Source organism: Syngnathus floridae, chromosome 9 (assembly GCF_059516105.1).
Source record: "Syngnathus floridae isolate MCC-2025c chromosome 9, RoL_Sflo_1.0, whole genome shotgun sequence".
In the NCBI taxonomy this organism is placed as follows: domain Eukaryota; kingdom Metazoa; phylum Chordata; class Actinopteri; order Syngnathiformes; family Syngnathidae; genus Syngnathus; species Syngnathus floridae.
In genome coordinates, this window is record NC_142421.1 from 3,269,626 (window position 1) to 3,290,643 (window position 21,018).

At 41.8% G+C, this 21,018-nt stretch overlaps 1 long non-coding RNA gene across 1 annotated transcript in view; it reads left to right on the plus strand.

Annotated features, from left to right (window-relative positions):
* The window catches only part of LOC148392930 (uncharacterized), a 47,699-nt gene that overhangs the window by 12,692 nt on the left and 13,989 nt on the right, over positions 1 to 21,018 (plus strand). Inside the window, exons 3-4 of the long non-coding RNA XR_015860267.1 lie at positions 15,411 to 15,474; positions 17,623 to 17,789. This is a non-coding gene — a long non-coding RNA (uncharacterized LOC148392930). The remainder of the gene's footprint in view (positions 1 to 15,410; positions 15,475 to 17,622; positions 17,790 to 21,018) is intronic.

Here is a 21,018-nt window from a genome sequence, read left to right on the forward strand (position 1 = left end):
CACCTAAGAAAAATACAGATTTAAATTAAAATGCAACACAAATTTAAAATTTCAAAGCCAGGAAACAAATAAAAATGTAAGTAGGCTAATTCAATAAAATAATTTAAGCACACCAGGAGCAACAAAATGTCAATTGAGCTGAAACAAAAATTACAGCAAAAACTGTTTCATTTGATCACATTTTATGCATTTGTCGTTTTGGGGGGAATCTTGGAACAGATTGATGGAATTTCCATTTCCTAGATTTTCATCCGTTTGTCCATCCAATCTAGAAGCAAAGGCCATAGGCTCTAACGGCTCCCTTGACTAATTATATGGCTTTATTTCAAAACTTCATTATTATATGTAAATGCAGAACCACCCTGAAAAATGCGAACTGAGCATATTGCGTACGTGCTGTTTTATTTTAATGCACCACGTTGGTCTCCTCCCAGACAGATCATGCGATACCAACCCCCCCCCCCCCCCCCCTTCTCCGAGGCCCTCCTCCGCCTCACCGGAGTTCTCGAGTTCCCCCCGCTGTCGGCGCTCTCTCGCCATGTTTGCATGACTGTCACATCGGCCCCGGCGTTAATGGAGAAATTAATTACCGCCGGTGTCATCTCTCGTGACACGGGAGTCAATTTGATCATGTTAACCAAATGAAAGGACCACTTGATATACCCGTCCTTTGTAATCATGCTTCCATGCAGAGGGGGCTCGAAATGCATTTAGGCTGTTTAACAGTATTCATTAGATACGACTGCCACGCTGCGAAATGAACTATTCATTTAGCCGAGAGGTCGCACTCGCACTCTTTAACCTTGACAGACCAAATGAGATGTTGCAGACATGAAATTTAATAGGAATGCCTATATCAGTGCTAGGGGAACCGTTTTTCGACCATGGACCGTTTATACAATCAGCGTCATTTTATTTCAAACCTATTCTGACCAAGTTATTCAAAATGACCAATATACCAATACCAAAAAAGTATTGCCTATTGATTATCCATTTCCTACCTTGTCAAGCTTTCGTGAGAAATTTTTAACATAATCACAGTCTACACATTAGTGGATATCATAAAATAATAAATATAAATAATAAATATTTTTTTATTGTAAATATAATGACAAAAAATTATTTGAGCAAATTTGTCATTTCATTAGTCCTCATTTATCAGTACGCACAAAGTAGCTCTGACCCCCGTTCCACCCTTAGTGACATCTCCAAAGTTGATCGTATTCAAAGCCTTATTTGCTGTCATCTTGTAACTTCTCGTAAATGGGCCTCCCCTGCTCGCCACTTGAAAACACACAGCGGATCTGTCAAAGGACGTCTTTGTTGGCCTCATCATTCGTTTGGTTTTCTTTCCAAAAGTTCCAGCGCTAAGCCTAGCCTGGCCTTTCCTCCTTTACGGCCACCGGCGTGAATGCGGCTTTGTCGCTCCTCGCAGGTTCCTCATAGAGCTCAGGCCAAGCTTAACTAATCACTCATAAATGTTGCTGAGTGGACAGCCGCTGCACACAGCTAAACAAATCACTCGCCGTGAACATTCCTAATTGGCTTGGAGGTCAGCGGCCAGCCAGGGATGCGGCCGGGGACAATGCACCTGTCATTGGAGGGGAAAAACACATCTTTCTTGGAGACGAACTCGCAGGAACACATAGGACTCCCGTTTATCACAAGGAAATATGTTAGACATATAATGAATTATCTTTTTTCTAAAATCAAAAATATCTATTCCTCCAATACACTTTAAAAGTATTTCAATTTCGCAAAACACCCCAGTAGTATTAATTTTAAGCCTTTTTTATTTTAGGTACATTAGCAAGTACCATATGTAGCCCCTCAATAGTATTTTCCATTACGTGTTAGCATTAAGCTAGCAACTTTAAGATGATGTTCCGTATATGTTATAGCTATAAAACATTAAAATCTAGATAGCAAACTTTATTTGGTAGACTAGCCCCTAAAATTTGCGATATAGCAGGCTTGCTAACGATGAACCGCGATTTAGCAAAGGGCTTCCCTGTCGCCACGGCCTTTCCTCACCCCCTATGAATTGTTAAGAAGTAACAAAGCTGTTTTTTTCGTAGCTGCCAGATACAAGGCAGCAGCGAGGTCGGGCCACTCTATATAAATATGTTGGCTCTTCGTATTACAAGCTGTGACAAAGGACAAACAGCTGGGGAGGGAGAAATGCTACATGGCGGCGGCGGCGGCGGACAAGGGCCATTTTCAGCCTGGCTGGTCAGACGGCGGACCCTGAGCTGTCCCCGCCGAGCCTGTTTACTTGACCCGCAGGAGAGAGAGAGGCACAGCTAAGCCCCCCGCTCACTTCACCCTCTTGGTCTACCTCCGTCCCTCGCTCTCTTTCTCTCACTCTGATGACAAAGATTAAGCCTCACAACAACATCCCCAATGAGGAGGAAGGGTCATCAATTACCCCGTTGATACTCTTCATTACCTTCCACCTGTTCCACCCACCACCACCTCCCCCTCCCCAATGACACCACGTCACGCCTCACGGGCCGATCTACATACCTCGCTATTTGTCAACTGTACATAAACAGGCTCACTTTTGAATCAGGGGCGGTGTAGGCAGTGCCCCACCGGTACCTGCAGATGGCACTGTGGTGAAAAATAAAGCTTGTTTTGTTTGACGCGGCATACGAGTAATTATAATTTTGTCTAGCAACAAATAGGCCAACCAATTTTTTTGGGGGGGGAAACTGCGAATTGGCATTTTATCAACACTAATTCCTGATTAAAAAAATCTTTCCCGTTATGATATTGCATATAAAAAATGTATTTTGGCTACTCTAAAGTCAGAGTTTGGCGACAAATTACACAAGTGCAGTCCAGAATCCAGACAATGAGTTTCACACAACACTAGGGAACTCATTTTATATCAACTAATAAGCAATTTAATTAGGCTATTACGATAGTTAATTGAATGAGAAAAATTGCATCCTGTATTGTCACACTGCAATGAAAAGCAGAATGTTTTCAATTTTAGAGATATAGAGTCTACATGAGATTATGGACTTTTTTATTTTTACATACAGCACAGTGGAGATTTTTTTTTTAACACAGCAGTGAAAACAAAATTTAAACCAGGTTCCATTATTGTATTTTAATTCTATACTGGAAATTACATCAAATCCCTTTTTTCACTCTAACATATTTGATATTTTGTTGTATATTTGTATACATTTTAAATACATATATATTTGCATATATAAATACAGTATATACATATACTTTGTATTCATACCGAAATACATATACATGTTTTTCTTATCAACGAGGTTTGCGAAAATTAACATGTAACCTGCTGCGAGGTAAATGTTGAAATGGGAAACCTTTTTACTATCAAGGGAGGAATTATCTGAAAAAGCAAAAAAAAAAAAAAAAAGAAGAGTAGCACTTTTCCCACTTTCCTATTTTAACAGCTTGCCGTGGCAGATAACTCTGTTTTACAACTTTGTTAATTAACACCCAAGCAAATGTCATGTTTGGCCAGTTCATTACCTCCCGCTATTCATCTCACATACTTTGATTGCCCAAATCTGGAGGATCAGCTTGAATGAAAGTTATATTTTTCTTCCTTTTTATCCCTTTTAATATCTGTACTTATCCTGATGGTCTTTTTAATTAAGCCTTACTAGCGACAGACGTCGTCCACATAAAAACCATCTAGCAGCACCAAAGCGACGCGTCTTCGCTTTTAATGACACCGTATTAAATGGCTGCTAATTACAGACAGTAGCATAAACATCCGAGAGTGTTTTTGGGGGGTAAAACACTGCGAGAAGAGATTCCATTTGTCGTGTTGAAGGACCGCTTGCTCCTGTTATTTATGTATGTAAACAAGATTCTTTATCTGGCAAGAGGCCGTGTGCTCGCTGCGTGTCAGACGGAGAATTTGTTAGTTCAGTCGGTTCTGGTTGCCGTGCTTCTCATTTTGTGCTCGCTGCTCTTTGGGGAATTGCGCCGCCGCCGCTGCGGCCGGTGCTCCTCCTCTCACATAATTAATATTTAGAAGATGTTTGCTACCTTTAAATATTCAACACATGTTAATTAATTGCTCAGTTAGGGCTCGGGAGTCATTGTGGTTTGTTTTTTGCAATGTTTTCCGATTGCAATAATTACACTTGCACTGTGAAATTCACTTGGCTGGATGTTTGGAATGAGGTGAAATTGTATTCCAATGAGTTTCTCTCATTGCTTGCAGCCTTTAACAAGTGATTTACAGGACTTTTCTTCTGCTTCCTAAGGCCCCATGCAAAATTAATAAAGGCGACTTAATTCCTAAGGGAGGAGAATTTGTCAAGGTGTATTTAAGAAGCAAAGCTTATACTAATTCATCAGCTCCCCACTTTTTTTTTTTTTCCTCTCGTAATTAAATACCAGTTGAATATTTAACATCGTTGCCGGCCAATGTCTGCAGCGAAATGGGAGCGATGTCATTTGGCCTATCGAGTAACTATTGTCTTACAGAATGAGATATGAATTGAATTGAAACCCATCCACTGTCACATTTGATCATTGATTTGCATAATTAGGTCTTAATTTTTATTCACTATGCAAATATATGCCCCCACCCATCTAGTCGCCCAATTTAAATTGCATTTAAATGTGAACCGGCTCGACTGTCAGCGCCTAATATGGCTGCATTTAATCGTACTATCTCCGCGAATCAAAAGGGAAATGCAGAGATAAATATAAAGAGTAAAGGCTTGGTTGACCTGAGTCACACTTCCCCAATTTTGTATGGTGTTCCACAGGGTTCAACTTTAGGGCCCCTGCTATTTTCATTGTGTTTGCTGCCCTCTGGGTTTGGTCTCAAGAAAGCATAGTATTTCCTTTAACTGCTTTGTGGCCATATTCTTCGCTTGTCCTGCCTGGAAGAAATCAAAACCCGGATGGCACTGAACTTCTTGAACTTCATCAAAATGTAAACAGAAGTTAGTTATGGATTCACAGACGAGGGGCTAAATTTCTCGAGAATTTCCTGAGCACAGATACAAATAATAGCATTGTTTTTACAGCATCACATTGCAAATTTGTGTTGAGCTGGTATCCCTTTCTATTTGGATGTCCCCGCTGAGGGGAGTGTTGGCTCTTGTTTCACGTTTTTAAGAGGATTTGTGTGTTGAGGAGGCATGTTTTCTACATCCATTATTGTATGAATCAAACAGGCTGAGAGAGGAGAGTCGGCCTCCGGTGCAGTCCAAAGGTGGCCTTTGTGGACTAAGATGGGACAAAGTCTGAGGAAATTGACCTGCTTGATCCTTTTCCCCGGGTGGGAGGCATCTTCTCCATCCTTTCATCTTCTTCCAAAGGGCCACGCTTAACAAACAAAATAGTGTCCGATAGTAACTCAGGTTGTCTTTGCGAGTGGGGATGCTAAGGAGGAGGTTTGAGGGGGGGGGGTAACCTGAGAATGACAAGCCTGTGGGGTGAGGAAGTAGCCAAAAGGGACAAATTAGCTTTAGACAATAGGAGACCTTCTCCACCAGGGGGATAATTAAACGTTTCTTCATCAAAGCCAAGACAGTTTGCAAGCTGCTCATTTTGTAATTCTATCATGTTTGCCCCCGAGATGTCTTTTCTGTCTGGATTCGGACCACCCCCACCACTCTGAGGCCTTCCTTAATACACCGCCATTGCCATTAATTTCGATTCTCTTTGATTACCCTCTTAGGGGTGTTAATTATACAGAGTTAGCGCTGGGCTAATTGAGCTCAGTGGAAACAGAGGGTCTATTGGGGTGATGGCTTCTATATGCGCCCCAGTAGACAGCACAAAGGCCTTTGTTTTGCTTAATGTGAGAAACATTTTTAGTACTCAGAGGAACGTAGGGGGACCCTTGCAGGACTATAGTGGAACATTTAAAGTTTAGCACAATATCAAGATGGTGGTCGGCATACATTATAGTATATATCGCCACACTGTCATCAAATTGCAAATTCCAGGCATTGAACTTCTCCAGGTCTTTTGTGATGACCAATCAATAATGCTGATGAAAAGTTGGCCAAATAGACACCACATGCCCCGTGAATGCACGTACGGATAAAAGACATTGTGCGACCGTTCTTTCTCCCTGGCCACTGAGCTGTGGACCACAAGGTTTGTTGTGTGCCTCGGATCACACGGAGGAAGCTGAATGATGTTGGCCCAGCTCTCTGAAGGAAGGCCACGCTTGGCCGGCCCTAGAACAGCCTTAACAGGATATCACACAAGAACCGGGTGGCTTTTGTGCACCCAAAAACTGTGTCAAAGGGAGCAAGGCAGGGTGTTTTCTTTTCGCAGCAGATGTTAGAACAGTATGTGGTGGGGCTCTGTGAAGCCCGTACCCACAATGGCGCCCATCTAAAACCTGTGATAGCGTCAGGGAGCGCGCTCAGAGCGTCAGAAAAAGCAGCGGCGTGTCTCTTAAGGCGCCGGTGAGCATCGCTGAGCTCCAGTGAAGCCCCGCTGGAGAGTTTCCTAACACACTGCTGCGACAAGGTAACGCACAAGAGTTCAGTTTTTCATTCACTCCCACAAGGCTGTCGATGATGTTGTTTGGCATTACGGAGTTGATGGTGGATATATGCGCTTTTACCAGTGGAGTGCAGTCAAGGCCTTCTCTGTTGGCCCAAAGACAAATTTATTATGTTTTTAAACTAATTGAGAACATTTTTTATGTGCTAAATCCAATTGTCACATTGGTTTTACATAATTAGGTCAACTATTTTTTTTTCAATGATTTTGTTTTCATGTATTTTATTTTTTTTACGATATTTTCTATACTAAACTTGACGATAGTTTATATTATTTTATTATATTTGATATTAAACTGGATTTCAAGCTTAAAAAACATGTCTTCCTGAAGCTAAAATGGAATAAAACGGCGAATAGGAAAGTAGTAATTGGCATTTTTATGTTTGCTTCTGTCCATGGAGCCCCGGAGGCGAACCAATTTCCTTATTGTGACTTCAAATGTAATTTCTCATAAAAACATTGAAGTCGTCAGTCAGTCATTATGTGTCTTTGTGTGGCACAGACATACAGTTAAACACGCGGGGAGCATTAGCATGTTGTTGTTAGCGTATATCCATGCAGCAGGCGGCCCATCGCTGCAAAAGCCGCAGCCTCGGGGCTATAAACAGACCCCTGGGAGCCGGCAGCACTCAAGGGCCTATTTGTTCAACACAATGTGTTATTCTATCATAGCCGGGCTGTCACAGCGGCAATCATTCAAACAGACATCCGTTTCTCCCTGGAACGCCGAGACCTGTTTGTTTAGCTTTGGAGTGCTTTAGTCCCTTGATTGTCTCTAATAGTCGGCGCATGGAGAGGATTTTGCCACCATGCGAGTGTGACAACCACATAGCAGGAGGCAGGAACCAATTAATGGCATTTCCATTTCTTTCAATGGGGAAAGATACTTTGCTAATGAACGTGGCTGCTCATTGAAAGCGATATCTTAACACGCATTGGTCAGTGCCTGTGAAGACTGGCCACCACAATAGACATGTCAGGCTTGATGGATTTCCAACACATCTGGGATAAGATGAGCCGATGAGAGGCCACGTAAAACAGCGGCTCAGGGTTGCCCGTCCTCAGACACACACACACCTGCACACAAACAAACACACACGTGCTAGTAATCAATAGCATATTCTGCTGAAGAAGAAGGAGGGCGGGCTGAAATATACGAGCATGATTAGAATGAGTGATAATGCGGAGAAGTGAAGGGGGCAGTGCTGATAGTTCCTCATAATCAGATTTTTTTTTTTTTTAAGTTAAATCAATGAGAAAACCTGTTTGGGCTTGGTTGCTCGATGATACAGATTAACCCGGTAACTAATGAGAAGTGGTTTTCAAACTGGGGTCCACGAGCTGGAGTTTGCTAAGTAGGTAGGACGCAAGAATTTAAATGGGAGTTCAGAACATTTTAACATATATTCAACTATCGTTTCGAAACACATTTCACCACATCAGAATTACACTTGAATGAGGATAAGTGTTTCCGCCGATGTTTAATATATGAAGCAACCCTCGCCCCCCCCCCCCAGTTGTGCATATTTCAGTCTTAATCTGCAGATGACTTAACACCACTTGAGAAACAAAACAAGGCACCCCTCTGATGCCAATTAATTAGGAGCTTATGAATATTTCAGCGCGCTACGATACAGCGGTGGCTTGCCCGCGTGCTACTGTTACAAAGTACAACAGCTCCTAATGGATTATTAATAATGTAGTCACTTGATGTTGTTGTTTTTTTTTTTTTTCAGTATGTGTGAGTGTGTACATGTGGTGGAGGGTTAACACACTGGTCACACTTCTATTTGTATTTTTGAGCTTTTTTTTAGCACCTAAGTGGGGTTCGAAACTGCTTTATCTATTTATTTAGTTTGAACTTTTTTTTAATTCAGTTAGTTTTAATTAGCTTTTAATGTAGGTATATTTGATTTGATTTAGTTTTGATTAGTTTTTGTATTTTTGAGATATGGAGAACTTTTGGGACGTAAGACCGAAATGTTTTAAATTTTTGTTCAAATATCGATGCAGCCAAATAGATGCAAATCAGTACTACCGTTAGCATTAGCCTATTAATAGACTCAAAGCTAAACTATATTGTTATATCAAAGATGTTTATTTATTTATTTTATGTTTAGTGTGTTTAAATTGATAAGCGTTAAGGTTAATATGCTGTGTAAATTCTAAAACATTTGAAAAAATGTTTATTTTAAAAAGAAAATAGAACAAAGCCTGCAGGAGGTTCTAATAAATGACTCAGCATTTTGGGAAGGGGGAAGAAAGATAAAAAATGATAGCCGCATAATTCATACGCTCTCCGTCGTCATTTTCATCTCACGTATTCAAGCTATTGCGCCGATTAATAGAGAGAAAAAGAAACTGTCTGCAGCTACTCAAAATCCACATATGACGTGCCTGACAAGAATATGTAATCTTCACATTAGGTTCACATTTGGCAAATAATTCCCTCATGTACGTAGCTCTGCATCATTTTCCTAATATCAACTAAGATTTGCATAAAGGTGATCACATTTACCACCAGGGAAATATACGGGACACACACATGCAGATATTTCTGTGCCAACAAAACATTTCAAAGCTGTTGTTTTACATTTTGGATGTAATTATTTTCTTATATTCATGCCAAAGCCGTAATTATTTGCACATTAACACCTGCTGCATTTCCCGTGCGTGTGTATGTTTGTTTTAATCTGATTAATCTTCCTCGTTTTGCCACGCTCTCATGTCTGTTAGATTGTTGGACAGCCCGACTGAGCACCGGGAAGATTTTGCAGGTGTCACCCCCCCCCAAAAAAACACATTCCGGTTTCTTCTTTTCTTCACTCTTGGCTAAAGTAGCTGACGTTATTCATGGGCCACGTTCATTTCCTGCAGCAGCCCCCAGCACGCTTCGATAGCGATGCTGTAAAACAGTTTCGGCTAGCCGTAAACACATTTGATGAAAACAAATTAGAAGGCAGAAATATAACTGACGGAAAACATAACAGCCGCCAATGGAATCACATTAGCGCGGGACGCTCGATGCCGCCGCAAATAAATGTGCAATTAATAAATGGATAAATACAACACATAAAGCCTGCTGTTGCCAAAAGTCATTCCTCATTTAAATGTCTCCCTCTTTTTTTCCCCCATTAGGGCTGTTATTAAAACACCTTTCAAATAAATGGGAGGTTTTTACAACCTGACAGTTGGCAGTAACCTGTTGACACGCATGTCCTAAAACATCGCTTTTAGGGGGGGGGGGTGTCCTTAATTCCTTTCGCATGAAATCACTAACGGTTATAATCCTTTGACAACACGAGATGAAATTCTGCCTGATTTGTTGCCGCCATGCAGGACTATTCGTGTTAATGAATTTTTAATATCCTTAATGACAGGAGAGGAACGATGTAATTAAAAGAGCAAGTTAAGAAAAACGCTGAGTCCAGCTCTTTATGGCGACCATTTTAATGTTAGTTTAATTGGAACTAACACATTATCTTAATGAGCAGATTGCCTTCAAGGAGACCATTTCCTCTTCCCCTACAGCCTACTCAATGTCGCCGCTATACGCATACAAATATATTTCTTTGGAAATCAGCCAAATGTAGAGGAACCTCAAAAGATCCAACAGTCTGTTCATTCAGGGCCGCTCAGAAAACTTTCATTAGTTTCAACTTTTCCCCTCAGAGATAATAATCAACTGGCGGCACACAGTGTTGCTACATTAAAGATTATCATTTTTAAGCAAAGTATTTTTTTTCTAAATATGGAATAAATATTAAACTCCAGAGTAACATGGGAGTCATTGAATGAGAGTATAAAGTTGACTCAGATGGGCGGCTAACGGCTAACCTGCTAATCGTTAGCCAGTCTGTGTGTTGAGCGTTATATGAATTTACACTAGAATGAAATATTATGCTAACTGCTAGCTTGTCAGTTTACAATGTTGTGGTTCCAATTCTTATCCTTTTTTACTGTGTTGAATAACTTGTGAGGCCCAACACAATCATTTGCTCCTCTAGCAAACTAGCTTCTTAATTGGCTAGCTTACCGCTTCACGCCACAATCACGGAATCATTGTTGTTGACTACACACTTGATATTTTGACATTGTAAATGTTGAAAAGAATTAACATTTACAATCATCAGGCTGACCTTTTACTCTTCCCGCATCACAGGCTAATCAAGGCTTTGCCGAATTTAATAACAAGTGAGGGATAATGCTCGAAAATTGGTCCGATTAGCCGTACGTGTGTAGCCCGCTTAAGATAGTCGCAAGCATACAGTATTTTCAAAGCGTTTGGACCGCCACCCACGTTCTCCCATTTTTCATTTACCTGCCAGAAAATCAGATGCGACAGTTAAATTGTGACAGCGGCGCAAATCTACTCGTTGCCATTAGAGCTAATGTCATGTTTCTGTGCTAATCCCTCATCATTTTAGGGCCTCATTGCCTATTTTTCTCCACGATATTAAGTATTCAAAGCTCATTTACATTCTTATTTTTCAATTTGCTGCTGCAGTAGTTTAATTTATTCCATATAATTTCTTTTTCTGAGAGGGACATTAATCATTGGCTCTACATTTTAGTGCCTCGGGGACTCTTTTTTTTTTTTTTTTTTAATCAATAAAATAAAGGGATAGCGCTTTAGTAAACGCTGGTGTTACAAAAGAACTCGATGTGTGTGTTGTAATTCAATTAGTGTATTAATTTTGATTTGTTTGCGGATGTGTTTAATTTGCCATCACTTTTGCAATGCGGAACTTTCTGAAACTTATTCCTGTGATTTGTGTTTTACAAAAGCGCATGGGGGGGATCACAGTCCTATCAATGAGGGGCTCCCTGTAATGCTTCTGCTTGTTCTATATTTCTGCTCTGTTGCGCTGGAGGCCTAACTACTTGCATCCTCTTTCTTCCTGGCTTTTCTTGTTGTTTCTTCATCCTTTCACATTCATTTTATGCTTGGCTATTCCGTAGGCTATCAGTGTATTAATGCCGCGGCTTAAGCCAAACACCCTCGGCTCCAGATAAGCCAGCAAGGTCATCACGTGGCGGTGAACTAGGAGTTGCTTTTCCTCTCCTTTCCAAATTGTGTTTTTCTTCCTGCCGCTTTTCGTACTTTTTTTGAATTGTAAATTTTCTCCTGGCGAACTTTGCGGAGGCGTCACACGTCTTCATTAGACATCCACCCGTCGGAGAGGCTTGACCTTCCGAAGGTGTGACCGAGGGCGGGGGTGTGATGGTTGCTTGATGGAGAGGGGTCTGCGGTGATGAAGTGGGGGGGGTCGAGAGGGTGGTCTTTTAACTCTGATACATAATGCTGTGGGCTATAATACTTAGCGCATGGCCGCTCGCAGGCCTACTAATCACAAGGAAAAAGACCCCGCTGTCTCACTCCATAAACCCGGGCCCCGGCAAGGAAGACGGCCACGGGGGCGCGATGTCACTTGTAAATCCCAAATTAAACTCAACTGCCCAAAGCTGGCCGACGTAAAAACACCCTCAACTCAATCCCGCCTCCCCGCGTCTTCCCGTCAGCCGTGCAGGCGGTAACGAGCGCACGCCGTGTCGACGTGGTGTCAGCCGTGTCAAGGTCGCGCGGTGGTCAATTTCTACGCTCGTTGGTCACGATCGGCTTTATGCGTGCATTTCGTGAATTGTTACAGAATACAGCAAACGCTAAATATTAGATGAGCGTCAACAGAAACATTGTCTGTAAATGTTTTTCCAGCCATGCCGGCTTCCCCAGTAGCTCCCTCCCTGTTATCCTGCCGCGGAAGATGGAAAGCATGCGCTGCATCGAGCGGGGTTCTCTCACTCGGAACCTTTAATTATAACTTCCCAGTATCAGTTACAGCAAGCCCGCACAGATGCTAAAACCCTCGGAGGCTTGGCTACTCTACCTTGCTTAATCTGAGGCGAGAGGCGTCCCATCAGCCAATTCAATCTGTGCCGGCGAGACCCCCCTCATCGCCCCCCTGCCCACCTCGAGCCAATCTGGGCGCCAGTCGCAGTCACGTGACCTCATGGCTTCTTAGCATCCTTCATCAAGGCTTGTTTTCGCTGGCGTTGTTATTTACCTCCTTATGAACGCCTCACGCGGGGCGCTCTGCTTCCGGAGGATATAGTGAGGTCTGCGCGTGCACGGCTAAAGACGCTATAAAAATTGCTGAGGTATAAAATCGAAAGTGCTCAAGCTGTCTGAGGCCGGAATTGCTGGCTGGCGAGCTGGCTGGCTGGCTGGCTGGGGCCTGTTGGAGGTGGTGAAGGATCCTCCAGCCAAGTCCACCTGCTCGCCTTGTAAATCACAAACACACAAAAAAAAAGTTTGGGCTTGTTTGTTTACATATTACAGGCTTTACAGTGGCTCTGCTGCGGTACACACGGAGCTCTGCTTGGCTCAAGCTTGATGCACGGGCCATAAAGCTAAAGCACCAGCGTTCCTACAGGGATTGACCGGCTTGTCATGGGGAGGACAGAAATTTGAAATATACGGACAGGCCAATCACATCAGTTAAATGCATAAGATTAAATGAAATTAATTCATCCCTATATACTATATTCATTGGAAAATTTCCATCGTCTGTCTACATGTGTTGCTGCACAATTTATGTTCAAATATCAATTTGTTAAACCGTTACATCACTGCTACAAAAATGCTATTCATTAGCCTGCTATTTTTATAAACACATATATATGCGGTTTTAATTACACAATGTAAAATTTTAAGATTAGTGTGATGGAAATTGCTGCTAGTTGTGTTGAGTTCACTGTGCCTATATTCATATTTTAAAATTTCCATAAAAACTCGAGTCCCTCTTATCTTGATGCACGGCTGTATATTAAAAACAGGAGTAAATCATACAGAATATTAATATTGTGGTTAATCTCTAATCTCTAACTGCTTCACTGACATGTACAGTTTCTATAGAGTACATTTTGCCAACACCCACTGGGGTGTTACCGCGTCTTTGGGAGTCAAAACACTTATCTCGAAAAGAGATCAAACCTGCACGTTGTATCTTATCTGCGCTTGCAGTGTTGCCCTTGTGCACGCTCACTTGTGCGTCCTCCTCCGACTTCTCCAAGGTGCACTCGCTACAATCCACACCGGTGGCGCCCTTTTTTTTTTTCTGGGTGTGTGTGTGAAAGCGACAGAGGGAATCCAAGCACATTTTGCACATGTGTGACCGCCTCTGGTCCGCTTGAGTGTGGTCATAGCTGACTTTGCCTTTGCGATAAGGAGAGATGTGGATTCGCGAGCGTCACTAAAAAGAGCCAGAGGGGGAGGGGCGGGGGGCATCGTCGTACTGTTTGGAATTGGACAAAGAGGCCATTGTAACTCCTTATGGAAACTCACTTTTTTTGAGCTATTTTCTCTCTTGTACAGTTCTCCAAATTAGAGGTCAAGTGTGCTTGCTTCAAGCTGTTTGTCACTTTTAATATAAAAGTCACACAAAGCAAAGAATTACAGTTTGTATATATATTTTTATATTAACGAAATGCTATTCCTAATACTCCAAAGACTTTGCGTGACGAAGTTGTGTCTCAATCCCTGTAACTCTTCTTTTCTTCCACTAGCGTATTTTACAAGCCAACAACCTTCACCACTACACCCAACATGACAAAGGGGGGGAAGGTTTTTTAAAAAAAAAAAAAAAATGAAGGATGGCAGGAGGTGACAGGTAAACAAATTCCGTGTCATATCCTCCTCCTGTCTCCACTCTTGCCACTTGGCATTTTAATGGAAGGGAATGCGATGTAACATATAGTGGTAACTACAGCGGCAGCCTCGTAGCAAAAGGGGGAGAAAACTTAACTCCTCAGACCTATGCATTAAACATATTGTAGAATAGAGTGTAACATTTATCACTGTCATTCCTGGAGAGTTTGTGTAAATTTAAATGCGCTCAAGCGTGCTGAGCCCCCCACCACCACTCATTCCCCCGCCCCCCCCCCTCAAGAATGTATGCGCGCAATGCCACCCCAAAGCCCATTTTCCTGAAATCCTTCTCATTGTTCTGCACGAGCATACCACCAAACAGCTATTCATCTTTGGGGAATATGCTGTACAGAAATGTCTTTGTATGTGAGGCCTGGGCCATGTTGCTTCTTGACTGGCGGACTATTTTTCATAGTTTGGAATGGTCTGAAAAACGAGGGGGGGGTCGTATGTAAGGACATATATGGCCGCAGATATTGCATATTTATTTTCATTCAGTCTCTTCAGCATATTTTAATATATAAAATGGCTCACCAGTATTCACTTTGTTTAAAAATATTACAATAATCAATTACGGCCTCCCGCACAGGAGCAGAAAAGACGATTAAATAAAAGCTTTGCGGATTGTTCGTGACAAGCACTTTTCCGCGGGGCAAAATGAAACAATCGCGCCTTTAAACGTGGACCATGTCGGCGACACATTCAACATTAGAATAAATTACCTAACCTTTACAACTCGCAGTGCCAATAACAGGATAAATGACAGATCATGGCTTATTATTCACTCCGAGGTTTTACACATAATAATGATGTCATCAATAATGCCCGCCGTTTTAAAACAAAAAAAAAACACTCAAGGCAGTTAATTTCTTCCTTTTTTTTTTTTTTTTTTAAATCAGCCAGCTGGAAAGACGGACTGAAAAGATTGTCAGGGACAAAAAAAAAAGAGAGAAAAATGTGCTGCGTTATGTTCCTTTTAGCGAACCGCACTTATGAGTCAATTTGCCAAACAATGTGAGGCCGACTTGACTGAGGAGGCACATCAGCGGCGCTGACACGGAAGCTTGTCAGTGACCAGCCGACAACAAATGGATCTCATCTGACAAATATCCTGCAGGGCTTTTTATTCTTTTTTTTTCTTACGCCCGTTGCTGGTCTTTCATTTTAGCTGCCGCGTCGTCTGCGGTCCTCAAGTAAGGAGTCATCTTGATGGACACCCGCACATTAAGCTGGTAAGTGTGTATGTACGGCACACATGGTGTCTTAATGCTTGTCACACTCCACTGTCCTTGTCTTTGCCGAGGGAAAGGCTGTTGAGTTTCACACCACTGAAGAAAACTAGCACATTTTGCACAGTAAATGGGCTTTTCAAATAGTTTGTGCTTGATTGGGGGTGCATGCACATATGTGATCTGTTTATCTGTACGGCTTTTATGCGCTCATTGGAAGAAAGTTTCCAAATGGGAGAAGCCGCGTTCTTGGGAAATGTCGGATTTGCTTTGTTACGACGTTGGAAACTTTTCATGGAAGGTCATGCAGGGGTAGATTGAATTTTTGTCTCTGATTTTGGTGGTTGTGAATTTCCAAGTTGGAAATGTTATCATAGTTTAACCTTCCGTGTCCTTTTATGTCATCAAGTCAGTTTTTTGGCAGTTATGATGTTGCAAATTGTACAAACGGGAATTTTGGCTTTTTTGGCCTTGCAAATTTGGTGTCTGATTTTGGTTATTTTTGTTGTCGAATGAATAACTGTTAAACGAAAAAAAAAAAAAACTTTTATCCCTCAAATTTCTGCTGTTTGTCCCAGCTTACCCGTTTCTCGGCTTTAGTCACGTGACGATTGCAATGCGAGCCCGACAACAACAGGCATGTGGGTTCTTTTGTCCTTAAAAACGTGACCCACAAAAAAATCTGCTTGTTGAGGCGCTGCGACTAATAAATGACATTTCAATTGGGAAAATGGATTCATTATCCAAGTCAAGTGAGGTTGGTCACGGAACAAATTTAAATCCAAAGTGAGCAGTGTCTCCTCTTGTGTTTTCTAAAAATCATTTGCGATGTGCAATAGATGCCGAACAGCAGACGCGGTTCCTCACTTTGAGATGATAGCTCGTGATTGATGCCGTCTGTTCCCGCTGATCGTCCATTATAGGACACGTCGCATGTGGCGCGTGGCATTGAGGGTCATTTCCAGACAGCCTCGGCGGAAAATCTTAAATAAATTTAATTGTCTGCATCCGCCATCAGAAATGACTTTATGGATTTTGCTTCATAATTAAGAGCTCCCACATCCATAAACTTAAATCACTGCGCACAGATGTTGAGGTGTAATTAAAGCATTAAAATGTGCGAACAATCAACTGGCGCTTCAAAAACAGCCACGGCGACGCCGGCGGCACTTTTTTTGTTCAAAAGAAAGGACCTCCAGTCTTTCTCCCTTTGCTCTGTTTTCCAACACCGGGAAGTCATCGCCATAAATCTCGCCGCTTCGCTCCGCCATTCGTAGCCCGAGTGATGCTAACACCATTAGCTGATGATTTAATGATGTGCTTTCCGTCATTCCTTCGTCTCCATATTCCCCCTCCCGCTGGCTGAGGATGCTGGGAATGTGCGTGTTTTTGAGGACGAGGAGGCTCCAGACGCTCATATGTCATCCACCTCCATTATGCCAAGGTCACTCCATTGCTTTTCTTAATGTGATCAGGCAAAGTGTCACTTTTGCAGTTCTGTGGCAGTAAATAAGAAGTGGCTCTAATTTGAATGTAGCGTACCAAAGGCCCTTTATGGGTTGTTAATTTAGTGTTTAAATACATTTAACAGTTGAGAGGGGGTACTGATTAGGCAGGCTCTCCCAGTGAGGGTTGTCTTTTTCGCTCCCTATTACTTGACTACTCTAATAGTTTTTGTATTTGGATGTAATTGTATTATATTAGTATACTATCATTATAAGACTATAAAAAAAAAATTCAACGTCTCTGGTCCCATCTTGTGTCTCTAATTTGATTTGCCGGAAACCACCACGCCTGAGGAAAAACAACCAATCGCAAAAAAGATTTACTAGATTGGAGTGTCGGCAAAAGAAAAAAAGTCTGTCTTGAAAATTGTTAGCAAGTATATATGACTGAGAAAAAAAACAAAACAAGAAGAAGCCCTCGACTGATGCAGACAACCTTTGAGTACGATTGCGCTTTAAGCCAACTCTTCCTTTCACTTTCTCACACAAGCCGCGAGCCGAAAGTGGCTCGCAAAAAGCCAATAGCGCCTCCCGACACTACAGATTCTTCCTGACACCTAATGCCGCTTATGAAATTGGGGGATAAGTTAATGTGTCACAGTAACATTGATTTTTCATTTGCCTCCTTCTGCCCCGCATCCCGCAGCCGGTCGAGCCTTTCCCTTCAGCCGTCGAGATGGATTACTGAGGACCGCTGTTCAGGCTGAGCATCACGCTGTGAGCGGAAGGAGGAAGAGGAGGGGGCAGCAGATGATGCGGGTCTGCGTGAGAGATGCCACACCTGATTACAGGTGACGTCATCTCCGGTGGCAGGTAAGGTGGCAGGTGGATTCTGTTCAATCTGATACCGAAACATTGTGTGTGTTGCTGCTCCGTGTGTGTCATAGTAGCCACACTTTGGTGGTTTATTATTGTTATTAAGATTTATGCTCATTTTCATTAGCCTCTCTATGGTTTCTCGCATTATATGTAGCATTTAGCTAGCGGGTTTTTGTTAGATAAAATTACAGGTAAGTGATCAACATATTTCTGTCTTTAAAAATATGCTGCTTAATTTGTGTATATTTTATGTGACAGTTTACACATAATATTTTGAAAGTGTGTTTTCATATATGTTAAAAATAGGTTTGAACGATTTTGGAAATTGAATCTGATTGCGTTTTTTTCATTAATAATGCAAGTTAATATGCCTCCTTTTCCATTGTATTTATTTTAACAAACAACAAGCAATCATTAGTTTTTAATTTCAGTTAGATTAATTGGTTAGCCCTAGTTCAAATCTTGTTGAAGCGTTCAAGTTTTATCGCCTATTGCATCAGTGAGTGCATGTTTAAATAAATAAAAGTAAGATTTATATTGTCACGACCAACAAAGGTTATCTTTATTTTTTTCCATTAAAATAAGAGAACTGCAATGACAAATCTAAAAATGCTAATATGACAGAGCTAAATCTATCATTTATTCAAGATTTTAGCATTTTCTTCCTTTTTGTGGCTAACAATTAGCAATTTTTTTTCCATCGTCACGGCCATATCAAAGTGGGCCTAAACTGAGAGGGTTAAGAAATCTACCTGGTTCCTCAGAGAGAGAGAGAAAGGGGGCGGGGGTCTCCCGTAACAACTACGCGCTGCTCAATGAGCTATGTCGTCAGTTCCATATGAGATTGGTTAATACAAAAGCTTGCCGGTGAAAAACATTGTCCTGCTGCCAGTGACAAAGACAAAGTGCCTGCGTTTTGGCGTACGCGCGAGTCAAAGGGACAGGTGACGACAGGGAGGGAGAGCAGCGGAGCCAATTTGAATTTCACATCTAGGAGGAGGCAGCGTGTCATTAAAAAAGCCTAATTTCAGTGTCAGGTAGGCTTACAGGTGATCCATCATCTTGTCACAAGAATTTTATTTTATTTTCAAAGGAGTTCAAAGCCAGCCTTCCTGACTTTTGCGCTTCACTTTCGATTAGATTTAAAGGCAATTAAGGGGAAAAGTCTTCTTCTGCCCTCTCATGCTCATCTAGGTTGGGCGGGTGTACTTTTCAGAAATCCAAACATTCCGTACTTTCAAAATCACTATGAGCAATTTTAAGAGCCATCGCTTGAATGCACAGCAAACTTGACAACAAGAAGCAGATAGTGAATAAAAAGAAGTGCTTGACGCTTTTTGCCTCTTCCAATTGAGCCTAAACATGGGGAAAAAAGAGAATTAAACGTAATTAACCGAACGAAATAACTTTGCTTAAAGCCTGCTAGCATAATGCTAACACATAGGCTAACTAAACTAGCATCGATATCGCTGTGTGTATAAGAACATAAACTGAAAAAAACACATTACAAAAATTATCGTTGATGTTATTTTAGGAGGCTGGAACAGATTAATGGCATTTCCATCCATTTACATGGGGGACGCCGCTTTGAGATGTGTCAGGAATTAAAATCTAGGCACCGCTGTACCGATTTGCCCACGTTGGCTCGTCAGATCGCCCCAACTAAGTGCACATCAGCACCCTGAGAATGCCATTTATTGCTACATTTCTGAACCTAAACGCCTGTCAGCTCCAATCTCTCCACAGGAAGGCGTCCTGGTAATAAAATACATCTGAGGGAGGCGGTGAAGGGGGGTGGGGGGTGGGGGCTAGCGATGGGGACACACGTTTTCCCAGATAGGCTGTGACAAAACAACATTACCATGTCCGCTTCACATAGCGACACGTACAGGACAGATGGTTGTCACGCGGACGCGAGGAACATTCGCAACAACAGACAGCGGAGATTTAAAGGAAAAAAAAAACTTTTCCCCAAAAAGTTTCACAGAACTTTTGATGGATTTTATTCATGTAGTCAATGAAATGCAGGAAGTACAAAGATTCACAAACAATTTACACCTCAAAATATCTTCCAAGACCAAAATGAAAATACAAATGGCAGAAATTAGTTTTTATTTTTCTGGTTTTAGGACTGTTTGATAGTACTTAACAAATACTAATAGCAAGTTAATCATTTTGCCATTTGAAATTATTACGCTTCAATAGTAAGGGTGTTTCAAATTTCAAAAGTAAAATGTATTAAAAACTAATATCTCCCTCTAGAAAAAAGACAAAAATGTCAAAAATATTAAAAAATCTACTTTGAGCGCGGCCTGAATTTTTGACATTTAAATCTTAGCTCTGTTACCGTTAATAATACAAATTCAATTTGCAATTGCGTCAAGTATTTGACACTACTTTGACTCCATTAACTTTATCGCTTGTGTCATACAAGCATCCAAAGTTCCTCATGACTTTGCTCACTCAAAGAGGAGAAGAAAGGGGCAGGGGAGGGGTGAGTCCATACGGGGGGGGGGCACACGAGCGCGATATTGGCAGAGCTCCGAGGGACGCGGCGTCGTTACATGGACATGTAAGCACCGTCGTCGGCGCATCGTGCCGCCTAAGTGGACAAAAAACGCCAGGGCAGCAAAAAGTGGCGAACAAGCACGCAGATTCATTAGGCGAGCCCTTCCCGGCATGCTTTGCAATGACAAATGATTGACTTGGAACAATATCTAAAGTGATCAGGATAAAGTACCAGCCATTTCAAGGCTCAGCAAAATTCAAATTCTAATTAGACCTTGCACCACATTCCAAATAAAAATGGCTCCCTGGGTGCTTTAGCCTATCAGGTGTCTCTCCCAGACCACTGGAACAAAACGAATAAAGAAAATGATTAAAGCGATAACAAAGGCATAAAATTCAAATTATAGCGGCATCACATCTGGGATCTGTATGTCACTGCGCTGCCGTTTATGCCAACCGCACACACACACACACACATTTCTGCGTAAGGACAAGAAAGTAGAAGATGTGAAAAAAAGGAGGGAATTAAAAGGTGGAGAACGAGAACGCAAATAGGCTCTCGGCTTTAAGGTTATTAATGACTCCTCCAAAAATGTGCGCGCTTTCCAATCTCTGCGAGAAGCGCTTGAAGGAGCCTGCAGATGAAGCTGACCTTCACAATGTTCTTTGGTCTTTAGTTAAGAAATTCACTCACCATTATGGCATCATTAGGGAA